We start from the raw sequence: 14369 nt of genomic DNA, 5'->3' as shown, positions 1-14369 counted from the left end.
GGACCTTATCCATAATTCAATACAAATACAAGATCATTGATTTCAATTTTGCATCACACATTAGCGCTGTCATGATATGTACTTTGTTGAAGCCGCCTGCTCTCTACCTGTTCATGTGGATCGGGGTGAACTAATGAGAGCCTTGTCTTAAGTGCCCTTTTCATGAGCAGTTCAGCAGGTGGAATCCCAGTGAGCGAGTGTGATCTCGTGCGGTAGCAAAGCAGAACTTGGGATAGGCGAGTCTGCAGTGAGCCTTCAGTTACCCTCTTCAAGCCTTGCTTGATAGTTTGCACTGCTCTCTCTGCTCGACCATTAGATGCTGGTTTGAACGGGGCAGATGTAACATGTTTGATCCCGTTACGGGTCATGAACTCTTTGAACTTGGCACTGGTAAAACATGGCTCGTTGTCGCTCACAAGGACATCAGGTAGTCCAAACATGGCCGCAGGCTTTCAGGAGTGGCAGCGGACGTGCTTGCCGACATTATCTCACATTCAATCCATTTGGAGTACGCATCTACAACCACGAGGAACATTTTACCCCAAAACAGGCCTGCACAATCGACATGGACCCTGGACCATGGTTTGGAGGACCAAGACCATAAACTTAGCTGTGCCTCCCTGGGTGCATTACTTAACTGCGAGCATGTGTTACATCTGTGCACGCAAGACTCTAAGTCCGCATCAATACCGGGCCACCACACGTGGGATCTGGCTATCGCTTTCATCATTACGATACCTGGGTGGTTACTGTGGAGGTCACTGATGAAAGTTTCTCTGCCCTTCTTGGGGACCACTACCCGATTGCCCCACAGAAGGCAATCTGCCTGTATAGACATTTCACCTTTGTGCTACTTGTATGGCTTTATCTCTTCCTGCATTTCCACTGGGACACTGGACCAGCTCCCGTGAAGCACACAATTCTTTACTAGGGACAGTAAGGGGTCCTGGCTCATCCAGGTTCTAATCTTTCGGGCTGTGACGGGTGATTGCTCACTCTCAAATGCTTCCATAGCCATGACTAAATCTGCAGGCTGCGCCATTTCCACCCCGATGGTGGGCAATCGCAACCTATTAAGAGCATCGGCGCAGTTTTCTGTGCCTGGCCTGTGGCGGATGGCATAGTTGTATGCGGACAACGTGAGCGCCCATCTCTGGATGCGAGCCGATGCATTCATATTTATTCTCTTACTCTCGGAAATCAGAGATATTAGTGGCTTATGGTCCATTTCCAATTCAAATTTTAGCCCAAACAGATATTGACGCATTTTCTTTACCCCATAGACACACACTAACGCTTCTTTTTCAATCATGATGTAGGCTATCTCAGCCTTAGACAGACTTCTGGATGCATAAGCAACCAGTTGCAATTTCCCAGATTCATTAGCTTATTGCAATACACACCTGACACCATATGACAACGCATCACATGCTAGTACCAAACGCTTACATGGATCATACAATACAAGCAATTTGATGGAGCATAACAATTTTCTAGCTTTTACAAAGGCATTTTCTTGGCTTTTGCCCCATACCCATTCATCTCCTTTACGCAGTAAGAAATGCAGTGGTTCTAACAGTGTGCTGAGACCCGGTAAGAAGTTACCGAAGGAGAGGAGTCCTAGAAACAACTGCAGCTCCGTCACGTTCTGTGGTCTCGGAGCATTCTCGATTGCCTCCGTCTTCGAATCGGTGGGTGGGCCGTCCGCCGTGATTCGTCTCCCCAGGAACTCTGCTTCAGGCGGCAGGAAAATGCACTTCGAGCATTTCAACCTGAGTCCCACGCGGTTGAGTCGACTAAGAACCTCCCCCAGGTTCTGCAGATGCTCGACTGTGTCCCGACCTGTAACCAAAATGTTGTCCTGGAAGACTACCGTGCGCAGGACCAACTTTAGTAATCTTTCCATGTTTCTCTGGAATATCGCCGCGGCTGATCAAATTCCAAACTAGCATCTGTTATAAATGAAGAGACCTTTGTGCGTGTTGATGCAGGTGAGGCCCTTCGATGATTCCTCCAGCTCCTGCCTCATGTAGGTCAATGTCAAGTCCAACTTTGTGAACGTCTTTCCTCCCGCCAGCATAGTGAAAAGGTCGTCAGCCTTTGGTAGTGGGTATTGATCCTGCAGGGAGAAATGATTGATAGTTACTTTGTAATCACCACAGATTCTGACGGTGCTGTCTCCCTTGAGAACTGGAACAATCGGACTGGCCCATTCGTTGAATTTGATCAGTGATATAATGCCATCTCATTGCAACCGGTCCAGCTCGATCTTGACCCTTTCTCTCATCATGTATGGTACAGCTCTCACCTTGTGATGGATGGTTCGCACCCCCAGAAGTAGGTGGATCTGCACTTTTGCTCCTTGGAACTTCTCGATGCCTGGTTCGAACAGCGAAGGGAACTTGTTTAAGGCCTGGGCACACGAAGTGTCGTCAGCAGACGAGAACATTCAGACGTCGTCCGAGTTCCAGTGTATCTTTCCCAGCCAGCTCCTGCCGAGCAGTGTGGGATCATCACCCGGTTCCACCCAGAGTGGTAGCTTGTGCACCGTTCCATTGTAGGAGACCTTTACAAAAGCACTGCCGATTACAGGAATCAGTTCCTTTGTGTAAGTTCTCAGTTTCATGCGCATGGGAGTCAAGACTGGCTTTGAGGCCTTGCTGCACCACAATATTTCGAAAGTCTTTTTGCTCATAATGGATTGGCTCGCGCCCGTGTCCAGCTCCATTGACACCGGGAGTCCATTTAATTCAACCTTCAGCATTATCGGGGACACTTTGTGGTAAATGTGTGCACCTCATATACCTCTGCCTCCTCGGTCTGAGGCTCTGGTTCATCGTGATCCGTCGTGGATCTGTCCTTATCTGCAATATGGTGCTTTGCAGGATTAACAGGTTTTGCAGCTCACCTGCACATACATTGGAGGTGTCGCATTGTTCCACAGCCCTTGCAAACGTACCCTTTGAAGCAGCATGAATGGAAACAATGATCACCCTCGCAGCGCCAACAAGGTGTTAATGACCTTGCATTCATCACCCTTGATGGTGGACTCTGAGACATCTGCGGACATGCAGTTTCAGGCAAGTGGGGCCTGCCCTGTACGTTGCGATTTGAAAACAACATCACTTTGTTCACAGTATTTGTAGCAGCATTCGTGTGCTGAGAGATTTGCTTGGTATTGTCACTGGTGGCAATGAATGCCTGGGCTATCGCTATGGCCTTACTCAAGGTTGGGGTCTTTACAGTCAAAAGTTTGCGATGTATCACTTCATGGCCAATGCCAAGTACGAAAAAGTCTCTGAGCATATGCTCCAAATGTCCTTCAAATTCGCAATGTCCTGCAAGGCGTCTTAGCTCAGCGACATAACTCGCCACTTCCTGGCCTTCAGACCTTTTGTAGGTGTAGAACTCGCCATCAGAATGCTTTCCTTCGGGTTCAGATGCTCCCGGACCAGTGTGCACAAATCATCGGATGATTTCTCTGTGGGCTTCGCTGGAGTAAGCAGATTTTCATGAGGCCATACGTTGATGCCCCGCCGACGGTGAGGAGAATCGCCCTTCATTTAGTAGTGTTCGCTTCTCCTTCCAGCTCATTGGCCATGAAGTATTTGTCGAGTCGCTCCACAAAGGTTTCCCAATCATCTCCCTCTGAGAATTTCTCCAGGATGCCCACTGTTCTTTGCATCGTTGGATTCGTCATCTGTATCTTGTCGCCAGTTGTTATATATGAATAAGGAGTCTGACTGGATACTGTGAGCTCAAAGTAAAGTGTGACCTTAGTCTTTTATGGCCTGCTTAAGTACCTGTGCTCCCAAGGGATTGTAGGGTCCCTTGGGACTCCAGGGGATGAGCCCTCTGTTGGCTGTAAAAGGTATCTACAAGTTTACATACATAACAGTAACCATTTACAATAACAAGTAGAATGGGACCAGAAATGGAGGTTGTGTGGTTAACAATTTAGCAAATAGGGGATATAGGGAGCAGGAGATAGTTCATGTGGATAGGATGAGCTCAGATGAGGGGAGATAGAGAAACTAAAGAACGATGGAAATTCAGGCCTTGGGCAGAGGAGATCATGAGGGAAGGTTCGGCTTGGTGGGGAAGGGAAGCAGCAAAGGCAACTGAATGAATCCTCTCAATTTTAGTGACAATGGGCCCAAGTTTGAACTGTTCATTAGAACGGCGCACCTCCGAGTCTTGCGCCAATTTTTTAGAAATAAAAGCGCACCTAAAAAGTACCTCACTATTCTGAACTGTCTACAGGCCTCCATTCCAGTCGACGCAGTGTAGCTTGAGCTGCGGGGGTCGGAGATATCGACCTGCTGTGTCTACACAGCCGTCATGGGGGTGGGGCTAGGGCCCAGCGTGTCTGTGAGTGCTGGCAGCATTGCGCATGCGCATTGGAGCGTGCGTGCATGCACATTGGCACATTAGTGAGCTGCTGGGTGATCGATTTCCCGACCCTAGCCCCTGGCCGAACGGCCGAAGATATGCTGCTGCGTGATTTTCTTTCCTGCTGAGTGAACGATTTCCAGCCCCTGGCCGAAAGGATAGGTGCTGCGTGCTGCAGTAGGTGAGGTAGGGACTTTTATTTTTTTATTTATTGAGTTATTGATTGATTTTTTAATTTTTTGATTTATTGATTTATTGATTTATTGATTTATTGATTAATTGATTAATTGATTAATTGGTTTATCATTTATTATTGATGATGGTTCTTTATTTTTAAAAGTGAAGGTGTTTAGTGCTCTCTCTTCCCTTCCCTCCACCCATCTCTGGCTAGCTGTGCTGGTTTCTTAACTCTAAACAAGGTTTTTCCTGGCATACAAAAGTGGACAATTACTGCATTGTAATTTAGTCTGGAGTAACTTTTCGCAGTTCAAACTTGCAAAACAGGCGTAAATGGCTGGACACATCCCCTTTTGAAAAAAAAACAGAACTAAAACAAAACTAAACTAACTCTCTAGAACTGGAGCAAACTAAATGTGGAGAGTTGCAATTTCTAGGATACTCCAAAAAAAAACTAGTTGTTCTAAAAAAATAGGAGCAAATACAGTTGAAACTTGGGCCCAAAGAAACTCATGATATTTTTGCACTTATTGAGTTCCGGGTGGCGGGGCAGAGCAGAGTAGTCTAAGAAATCAATTGGTAGTCAAGAAAAGAAGCTGGGGATGATTCAAGATTAGTAAATTATTTTTGCAGAAAAGAACGAGGTCCAATGCGGTCCAACTAGAACGTACTATCACTTATTAGTTTCACATGTTAGTTTAATATGTCAGCTTATTATATTCATTTGTTCAAATGTTAATAGACTTTTCCGTTGCTCTGAAAAATAAAATTATCGATAGCCCAAGAAGATTAAATGTGTAAAAGTTTGTTACTCTTCAGTTATATATGCAATAGAATTTCTAAGCTCCACAGAGACAATGGACTGGAACTTCTTTGGAATTGCTACCACTTTGCCAGCTTAACATCATAGCTGAACTCCGTTTATGTGCCGTAATAATGTTTCCGACGCAAATCCAGCAAAATTCCAGCGGCAGAGTGGGGGCAGTTCCAAGGAAATTATGGGCCGTTGCTTTTGTGCATTGTAACTTATAATCATCAATGGAGCCTTGATCTCAATGTCATTCCATTAAAAAAAAAACACTGAGCTCTATCTTTTATTTAAACCAAAAAGTGTTGCTATTCACTAATTTTGCTCATTCATTTACTCACAACTTTATGAATTCATACAGAAAATTCATACAGATCTCTCAACAACAACTTACATTTATAAAAACATCGCAAAGTGCTTCAGAGTGGTGGAAAACCAACATGAATTCTAATGAGAAATATTAACAAGGTTTGCAAGAAATTATTACAATGAAGGTTTTTTTTAAACAAATCTTGAATACTTTTTAGTAGGTTCATTTCTGTTCCACATATCACAGAATTCCCTTTGTGACTAAAAATCTAAATCCATTTGGCTGTCACTACTTAACATACAAGCATCAAAATGCATTTCAATTTCAATTGCAATGGATCTTATTTGCAAGGGATTGGTTCCATCTATAAAACAACTGTGTTTATTTAATTTTTTGCTGCAATAATTTTGAATAAACATGTGCCTTACCCAGGCATGTCTGTTGAATTTTGTTCACATCAAATGTAATGTGACTTAAATTGGATTTCCTATGCATTCATACCTGTATTTATATTAAAAATAACAACAAATATTAAATATATAAAAAAATCAATTGCAATCACCAAAAAAACCTGGGATTATTTTACTATTTTGTTATTAACATAGATTATTCAGCGTTCGAAATATTCAGAAGTTTGAAGTACAAAATGACCTTGAAAATAACCATGCAAAGGACAGCAATCCTATGCATATTGGTTTGCTTTCCAAGTAGAGATTACTCTCATTCTTCCACTATCTCTGAGGTCCACTTCATTAAACCTGGATGAAGATTAGTGCAAAGCAATAGGAAGACCTACTGCTCCTGGTATCTGCTATTTGCTCATAGGACAGCCAGTAATAACAGCACCTGACCCCCTTTAGCAGAACGAGGTCAGACCCAAGCAGGGCAGAGTGCTGACTATATGGCTGCCAAGGTTTAATTGAAATGTTGTGATAAATTTCACTGCCAGGTCAGATGTTACTGGCTGGGAAAGCAGGGGTCATGGAGGTCCCTCCATGCAACTGTTCTGATTTTAGTGTCCACTGATTTGTTCCAAGAGGTTGATTTACCACAGCCATGACTTGATCTTCCTTTGACCCTAACATTGCCAGGAACAGGTACAGATAAGTTCAATACGGAAAGAGTGCTTTATTAAACTGGCTTTCATTTTATTAGTGTGGAAGTGAGTCCTGTCAGCTCATTGTGACAGGAAGCATTCACCTTATTACTCTAGACACTGGACCTACAGGGTCATTCCACATGAAACGAGAGTTCAGCAGTTAACCAAAACAACAATAAATAACATGAAGATTTTAAATTAACTGGCAAAGAACTGCTGTTTCTAGGTACAAATAAAACATCAAACTAAACCTAAAGGAAGATATTCTACTCTTCTTAGAGTTTAAAAGAATAAAGTAAATATTCCTGACGATTTGCCTTGATGTTTTCCTGTAGAGGGCTTGAAGTCATTTGTTTATTAAAATAGCTCAGATAGATTTCCAATTGTTGAGCTGGTATCAGCTGGGGTGGAAGTGCTACAACTAGCCTCAATGCCCTGCATTTAGGTGAGGAAAAATCAACCAGTGCTTCCACTTCTATTCCCCATCCAATGAATCTTGCAGTCATGTGTTGATATAGAGTGAGAACAGGATTGTCTCGGCTGTGATTTTCCCCCTCTCCACCGAATAGAAAGCATGAAGAACATGAAAAATAGACACCTAGCTGAGACAACAGGTAGCTGTAGAATCTTACTTCAGCACTTGAAAGAGAAAAGGGGAGAAAACTGGCAGGAAAGATTTATTTAAAATTACATAGTAACGTTATTAAAATTTGTTGTGAAAGTGATTTCATTATCAGCAATAAAATAGCCCAATTATCAGCTTGAATATGAGTAAAATGCTGGACATGGCCAAATCGCATGAGTTATGGTGTCAAATTTCTCTCATCTGTGGATTAATCACTAGAAATGCACTCAAATTGTTCTTAAACTTTCCAGTGTTAGACTGCCAAAAACCCACGCAATTGTCCTCTGTGCACCTTCATTGCATATTTATGATGGGCTCCACATAGTAATAATGCCCCTCATAAACAGCCTGCTTCTATGGGGGGGAGTGGGGAGGCGAGAAAGGAGAAAAGGACAAAGAGTCAAATAAGTAATTTTATGTCTGTAACCTTATGGCGGAATGTCAGGACTCTCAACTCTGAATCAGAAGGTTGTGTGTTCAAAACCCACTCCAGGGTGTGCTGCACTATCGGAGGTGCCACACGTGGATGTAAAAGATTCCATGGCACTATTTTGAAGAGCAGGAGTGTTCGAGACAATATCCCACGAAAAACACCTAAAAACAGTTTATCGGGACATTATCATGTTGCTGTGCACAAATTGACTGTCACATTTCCTACATTGCAACAGTGACTACATTTCAAAAGTATTTAAGAACATAAGAAATAGGAGCAAGATTATGCCATTCAGCCCATCGAGCCTGCTCCACCATTCAATAAGATCCTGGCTGAACTGATCATGAACTCAATTCCACTTCTCTGCCCGCTCCCCATAACCCTTTACTCCCTTATCGCTCAAAAATCTGTCTATCTCTGCCTTAAATATATTCAAAGACCCAGCCTCCACAGCTCTCTGGGGCAGAGAATTCCAAAGATTTATAACCTTCTCAGCGAAGAAATTCCTCCTCATCTCAGTTTTAAATGGGCGGCCCCTTATTCTGAGACAACGGGCTAGATTTTATACTTTTGTGCTTATCACCCAAAAATGGGCATTATTTCCGGCTTGGGCGGTAAAAATGGGTTTTCAGATCGCCGGCTTCTCGCCCATTCTCAAAGCACCTAGTCTCCATTTTTGAAATTGGGCTTACCGCGAACGATATGAAATAGGCGGTAGCGAAAATCTCACTGACCTTCTGCCATAAAGTGTCGCCGTCCTTAGCAATGGCATGACAACGCTCGATTCCCATGATTCAGGAGGTCAAGGGTCATCATGACATGCGCAGAAAAGGAGACAGAGAGAGAGGGAGCTGCGAGGGACTGAAGGTGTGTGTGGGTGTGGTGTGGCTGCTTTGGGAGGAAGGAGGGAGAGTTTCGAGCTTCACAGCAAATAGGGAAACAAAAATTAGCTGTTACCAGCCACATATTTGCTCGAATTGGCCAATAATGGAGGGAGAGGAGGAGGCATCACAGCACGCTGTGGAGACCGATGCTGCAGAGAGCAGTGAGGTGGGAGAGGAGCACATTGGAGTGCGTAAAAGAGTCAGGAGGTTCTCGGACGAGGCAATTGCCTCCCTCCTGCAGGAGGTCGAGTTATGCTGGGGTGATTTGACACAGGGAGGGCGTGGGAAGCCCACCCCAAAGGCCTACCAGAAGATATGGACCGAGATAGCAGAAGTGGTCTCGTCGGCAACCAACGAGGTGCGTGAGGGCAACCAATGTCGCAAATGATGGAACGACCTTGTGGGATCCGCATGAGTAAGTATTACATTGATTTACATGTACTTATGTATTTATATAATTTGATTTGTAACAGTCATGAGTGACTATCAGCAGATGTGACGTCTTTCACTTTTACCGGGAATGTTTTACTCAAAGCCTGCGGTCACAGTGTACGTCTTTAGGTAAGGAATGATATAATCAGAATAATCATGATTACATCCATCAGTTATGTGTTGTATCAGTCTCTGTGACAGTACCTAGCAATGATATCACGCAATGATCTCATGCCATGTCGTCCTGTCACCTTTTACAGAAGAAGCTATCGATGATGAGGTCCGTGCAGAGGCGAACGGGTGGGGGACCACCAGTCCCCAGTGACATCACTGGCATGGAGGAGCGTGTGCTCACACTCGTGGGGAAGCACACCTGGACAGCCACGGAAGCATCTGCAGATCCTGAAGTGATGCCATGTGAGTAAAGCTTACACCATTGCGTGATGTAAAGTCAATAGATGCCACACCCTCTCATATTCGAACAATCATATATGGTAGATGATTTCTAAAATTGTCATAGAAATAATGCTGGCCTGATGATAATCATTACAATGCAAATGTGTTGATGGTCATGAAATGTAATGTCTGTGATGATTTCGAGAGCAGTGGTGCTTTTGTCATGCATATGCCAGCAGCGCGGCCCCAGGCAAGACCACAGAGGCCAGAAGGTGGGGGCGCGGGGCCCAACTCTCCGGACGATCCTATAATTGGTGCTGAGGAGCCAAAACTATATGCAGTACTCTAGGTGTGGCCTCACCAATACCCTGTAAAGTTGTAGCAGGACTTCTCTGCTTTTATACTTGAACCCCCTTGCAATAAAGGTCAACATTCTATTTGCCTTCCTGATTATTTGCTGTACCTGCATACTCACTTTTTGTGTTTCATACACAAGGACCCCCAGGTCTCTCTGTACTGCAACACTTTGCAATTTTTCTCCATTTAAATTGTAATTTTCTTTTCTATTTTTACTGCCAAAGTGGATAACCTCACATTTTCCCACATTATACTCCATCTGCCAGATTTTTGTCCACTCACTTAGCCGGTCTATATCACTCTGCACATTTTTTGTGTCCTCCTCACAGTTTGCTTTCCCACCCATCTTTCTATCATCAGCAAACTTGGCTACATTACACTCAGTCTCTTCCTCCAAGTCATTAATATAGATTGTAAATAGTTGAGGACCCAGCACCAATCCCTGAGGCACCCCACTAGTCACTGTTTGCCAAATGAAAATGACCCTTTTATCCTGACTCTCTGTTTTCTGTTTGTTGGCCAATCCTCTACCCATGTTAATATATTACATCCTACCCCGTGAACTTTTATCTTGTGCAATAACCTTTATGGCACCTTATCGAATGCCTTCTGGAAATCCAAATGCACCACATTCACTGGTTCCCCCTGCTCGTTACATCCTCAAAGAACTCCAGCAAATTTGTCAAACATGATTTCCCTTTCATAAAACCATGTTGGCTCTGCTTGATTGAATTATGCTTTTCCAAACGTCCCATTACTGCTTCCTTAATAATGGACTCTAGCATTTTCGCAACGACAGATCTGGTCTATAGTTTCCTGTTTTTTGTCAGCCTCCTTTTTTAATTGACTGTAAAGCATTTTTGGAATGTCCTGTGGTCATGGAGCGCTATATAAATGCAAGTATTTCTGTCTTTCCTTTCTAATATCTGGATCTGCTGTTTCTTCAGGACACTGAGCCTACAATTTTACAGACTCCTCAGTTGAGGTGTTACTGGCCTGAACTTTCCTTGGCGAGGGGCAGGAATTCTGTTCACTGTGCCAACCATGCCCAAAACCCCCGCCTATTTTCCTGAGTCAAGGATCATTAGTCACGCACAGCATGAGGTGGGATTTCAACTGCTAACATGGTGTCCACCAGTGTCATCACAAAAAATGCAACAGTACTGCAGCAGGAACCACAAGAGCAGTGAGGGACATTAAAGGTGCAGAACATCCCCGAAGGTCACATGCGCTGCAGCCTCTTAAGCCTCAGCAGAGACTGAGGGCTGGAATTTCCAATGGCTTACCGCCCGGTTTCTGGGCGGTATTGGCCATTGTCGGCGGTAATCAGGTGAGTGAAAATTTCCTTACCTGAGTTATGCCGGTAGTTTTGAGGTACCGCTGGGAAGCGGACCGCCGATGTGCACCTTCCTGAGATCACCCTGGCGCGATATTTGGCTGAGCGATGACCCGTAGATACATTTTTTTTTTAAACACCCACAAGGATCAGCGGAGTTCTGCAAAAAAAAGGTTAGTAATTGGTCTTTTACTAATTATTTTAAAAATGTATTGTGGTGATTTAGTTTTAAAGGCCCCAAGTTTCCACATGATTTGCTCCTGATTTTTAGGAGCAACTGGTGCAGAACGGAGTATCTTAGAAATCGGAATTCTCCACATTTAAGTTTTCTGCAGTTCTAGTCAGGTAGAACAGTTTCACTTTGGAACAGAATTTTTTTTTCAAAAGGGGGTGTGTCCGGCCACTGACGCCTGATTTGAAAGTTTCCACAGTGAAAACGTACTCCAAACTAACTTAGAATGGAGCAAGTGAAGATTTTTGTATGCTTGAAAAAACCTTGTCTACACTTTAAAAAATCAGGCGCAGGTTACAAATTAGGCGTAGGGAACGAGGTGGGGGGGGGGAGGGGGGGAAGGGAAGTCATTAAATTCTACAATCAATCCTTAGTTATACTTATACAAATATTATACAAATAAATCCAACCTGAATAAAAATTTATAAGCAAAGAAAAGATTAAATAAACCATGTTCCTACCTGTGTGAAAGTGCTTCAGGCAGGCCTTTCAGGCAGTGGTGTGGCGTCAGTGTCTCAATGGCAGCGGCAGGCAGCAAGCAGCCTTCGAGCTGAGCTGCAGTGCTTGAGGCAGGCCTTCATTCCCCGCGAAGATGCAGCACCCGGACGGACTTGAAGCCATTCGGCCATGGGATTGCAGCGGCGTCAGTGGCTGGCCGGGAGCCGAAGAATGAACACAGGACACACGTAGCTCATTAAGGTTCTTGAGGCCATTCGACCACGCTTTAGGGGTGGCGTCACTGCTGGCCGGCAGCCAAAGATACAGCAGCAGCCTTCGAGCTGTGAGGGGGACTGAGGCCATTTGGACAGGAAGAGGCAGCCACATAGGCAGTTTTATATTTAAATTTGCAGAATGGGTGCTGCATTGTCAACACCACATATTATGCAATGGTTTGATCCATTGCAAAGTTGAATTGGCACTTTTATTTCTCCAAACACACAGTCCTTAATTTGCAGGCACCAGTTCTGCAAGTTTAGCAGTGAAAAGCTGAACTCACTGATTTCAGCAGGTGATTTATTCAGCAGTGCTGCTAAAAGCACTCCCTCACACACAGAAATATCAAGAAAATTGAAATACAAGCCTTTGCAGGGGTCCAAGAAATAAATCTTCACTTTTTCTGCAGCACTTTTAAAAATGGCCGAGTGACAATGTTTACTTCAGACTGCGCATGCACGAACGCTCAACACGCATGCGCAGGGTTGCCGGCACCAAGAAGCCTCATTTCAATTGTACCCGCCCCCTCCTACTTACAAAATCGGCGCGAGTGGTAGGCTCCGCCCCCTGTGCGCCGCGCCAAGCAGACATCGAGCTCCAAGGAGCTCGAGAATACCGCACTTTTTTTCCGGCGCTGTTTTCGGCGCGAAAAACAGGCGCCCAGCTCTGAGGTGCACCTTTTTCACCGCGTGTGGAAACTTGGGGCCAATGTGTCTTGGGAATGTTTTTTTGATTTTTTAGTTGATGTTTATTGACAAATTGTTTTAATTGTTTTTCTGGTGTTAGGCCCAACCCGCAGCCTCGGGATAAATTTTTATTGATTTTTTTAAAAATTATTTTTCATCCATTTCGTTTACAAACCGCCCAATCGATCCTAAATTGCACTTTTTCGCCCAGAATGGAGGCAAGGCCCATGTTTTTCGTTTGGCGGATTTTTTTATTTTTTGGGGCGAAGTTTTATCCATCTTCCCAGTCTTAGCGATCTTTTTGTCGGCGATCAGGCACTGACGGGCTGCTAGGAAATTCTAGCCCTGAGGCCTTGACGGATAAGTGAGTGGAGACCAAATTAGGGGGAAAGAAGGACTCTACTCGGCCCTCTTCCTCTGTTGCTGTACTTTGGGAGCATTCCAGTTACTTGTTTTTGGCACAAGTCAAATTTCACCCCCAGATAGAGAATTTCTGTTTTCTAGTTGTTTAGCTTTGCTTTTAAAATAATTATTGACCTTAATAGCTTATTATTTCATTTACAATAGTTATTTACAATAGTTTTAGGACCATTTAGAAAATCATTTAAAAAGAAGGTAAATACAGGAAATATGATTATCCTTCCTTCACATTCTGAAGCTATGTGTTAAAATTAAAAAGCGCACTTAAATGTAATACATTCAAGTACAGCAATGTCAATCAAATAATATTGCAGTTTTTTAAAACATTTTTATTTTACTTAAATAATAGAGATCAGCAATGCAATGCTACTTATATTTATATACTTATATACGTAGTAGAAATTTCTGAATCTTTCAATCTTGCTCCTTATTTTTTGTGTATTATACATCTTTTCCAGAGGTGGAAACAAATTGATAAGCTACTTAATGCATATTACTGGGAACTGTAATGGATCCGTTGGTAAGGATCACGGCCTACATGTTGTCGTGAAGCAGGTGAAGGATGTTGACAAACTTTTAGGGGCATCCGAAACGGAGGAGGAGGCTCCATAGACCCTCACAGTTGACAGTGTCAAAGGCCTTTGTAAGATCGAAGAAGGCCATGAATAAGGGCTGGCGCTGCTCCCTACATTTTTCCTGCAGCTGTTGCGCTGCAAAGATCATGTCCGTTGTGCCCCATCGGGGACGAAATCCGCACTGTGATTCCGGGAGGAGCCCCTCAGCTACAGGGAGAAGACGGTTGAAGAGAACCTTAGCGACAACCTTCTCAGTGGCTGATAGCAGGGATATTCCCCTGTAGTTGCTGCAGTCGAACTTGTCCCTTTTTAAAACATGATCACAATCACTGCATCTCTGAGATCTCCTGGCATGCTCCCCTCCCTCCAGATGTGAGAGATGAGGAAGCTGTTTAACCAACGCCACCTCCAGGCCAGGTCCAAGATCACCCCAACCTCTGTCATTGAGCTGCAGCACGCAGACGATGCCTGCGTCTGCGCATATTCTGAGGCT

This window comes from Pristiophorus japonicus, chromosome 2, assembly GCF_044704955.1.
Source record: "Pristiophorus japonicus isolate sPriJap1 chromosome 2, sPriJap1.hap1, whole genome shotgun sequence".
NCBI lineage: Eukaryota > Metazoa > Chordata > Chondrichthyes > Pristiophoridae > Pristiophorus > Pristiophorus japonicus.
Note: the sequence above shows the minus strand (reverse complement) of the source record.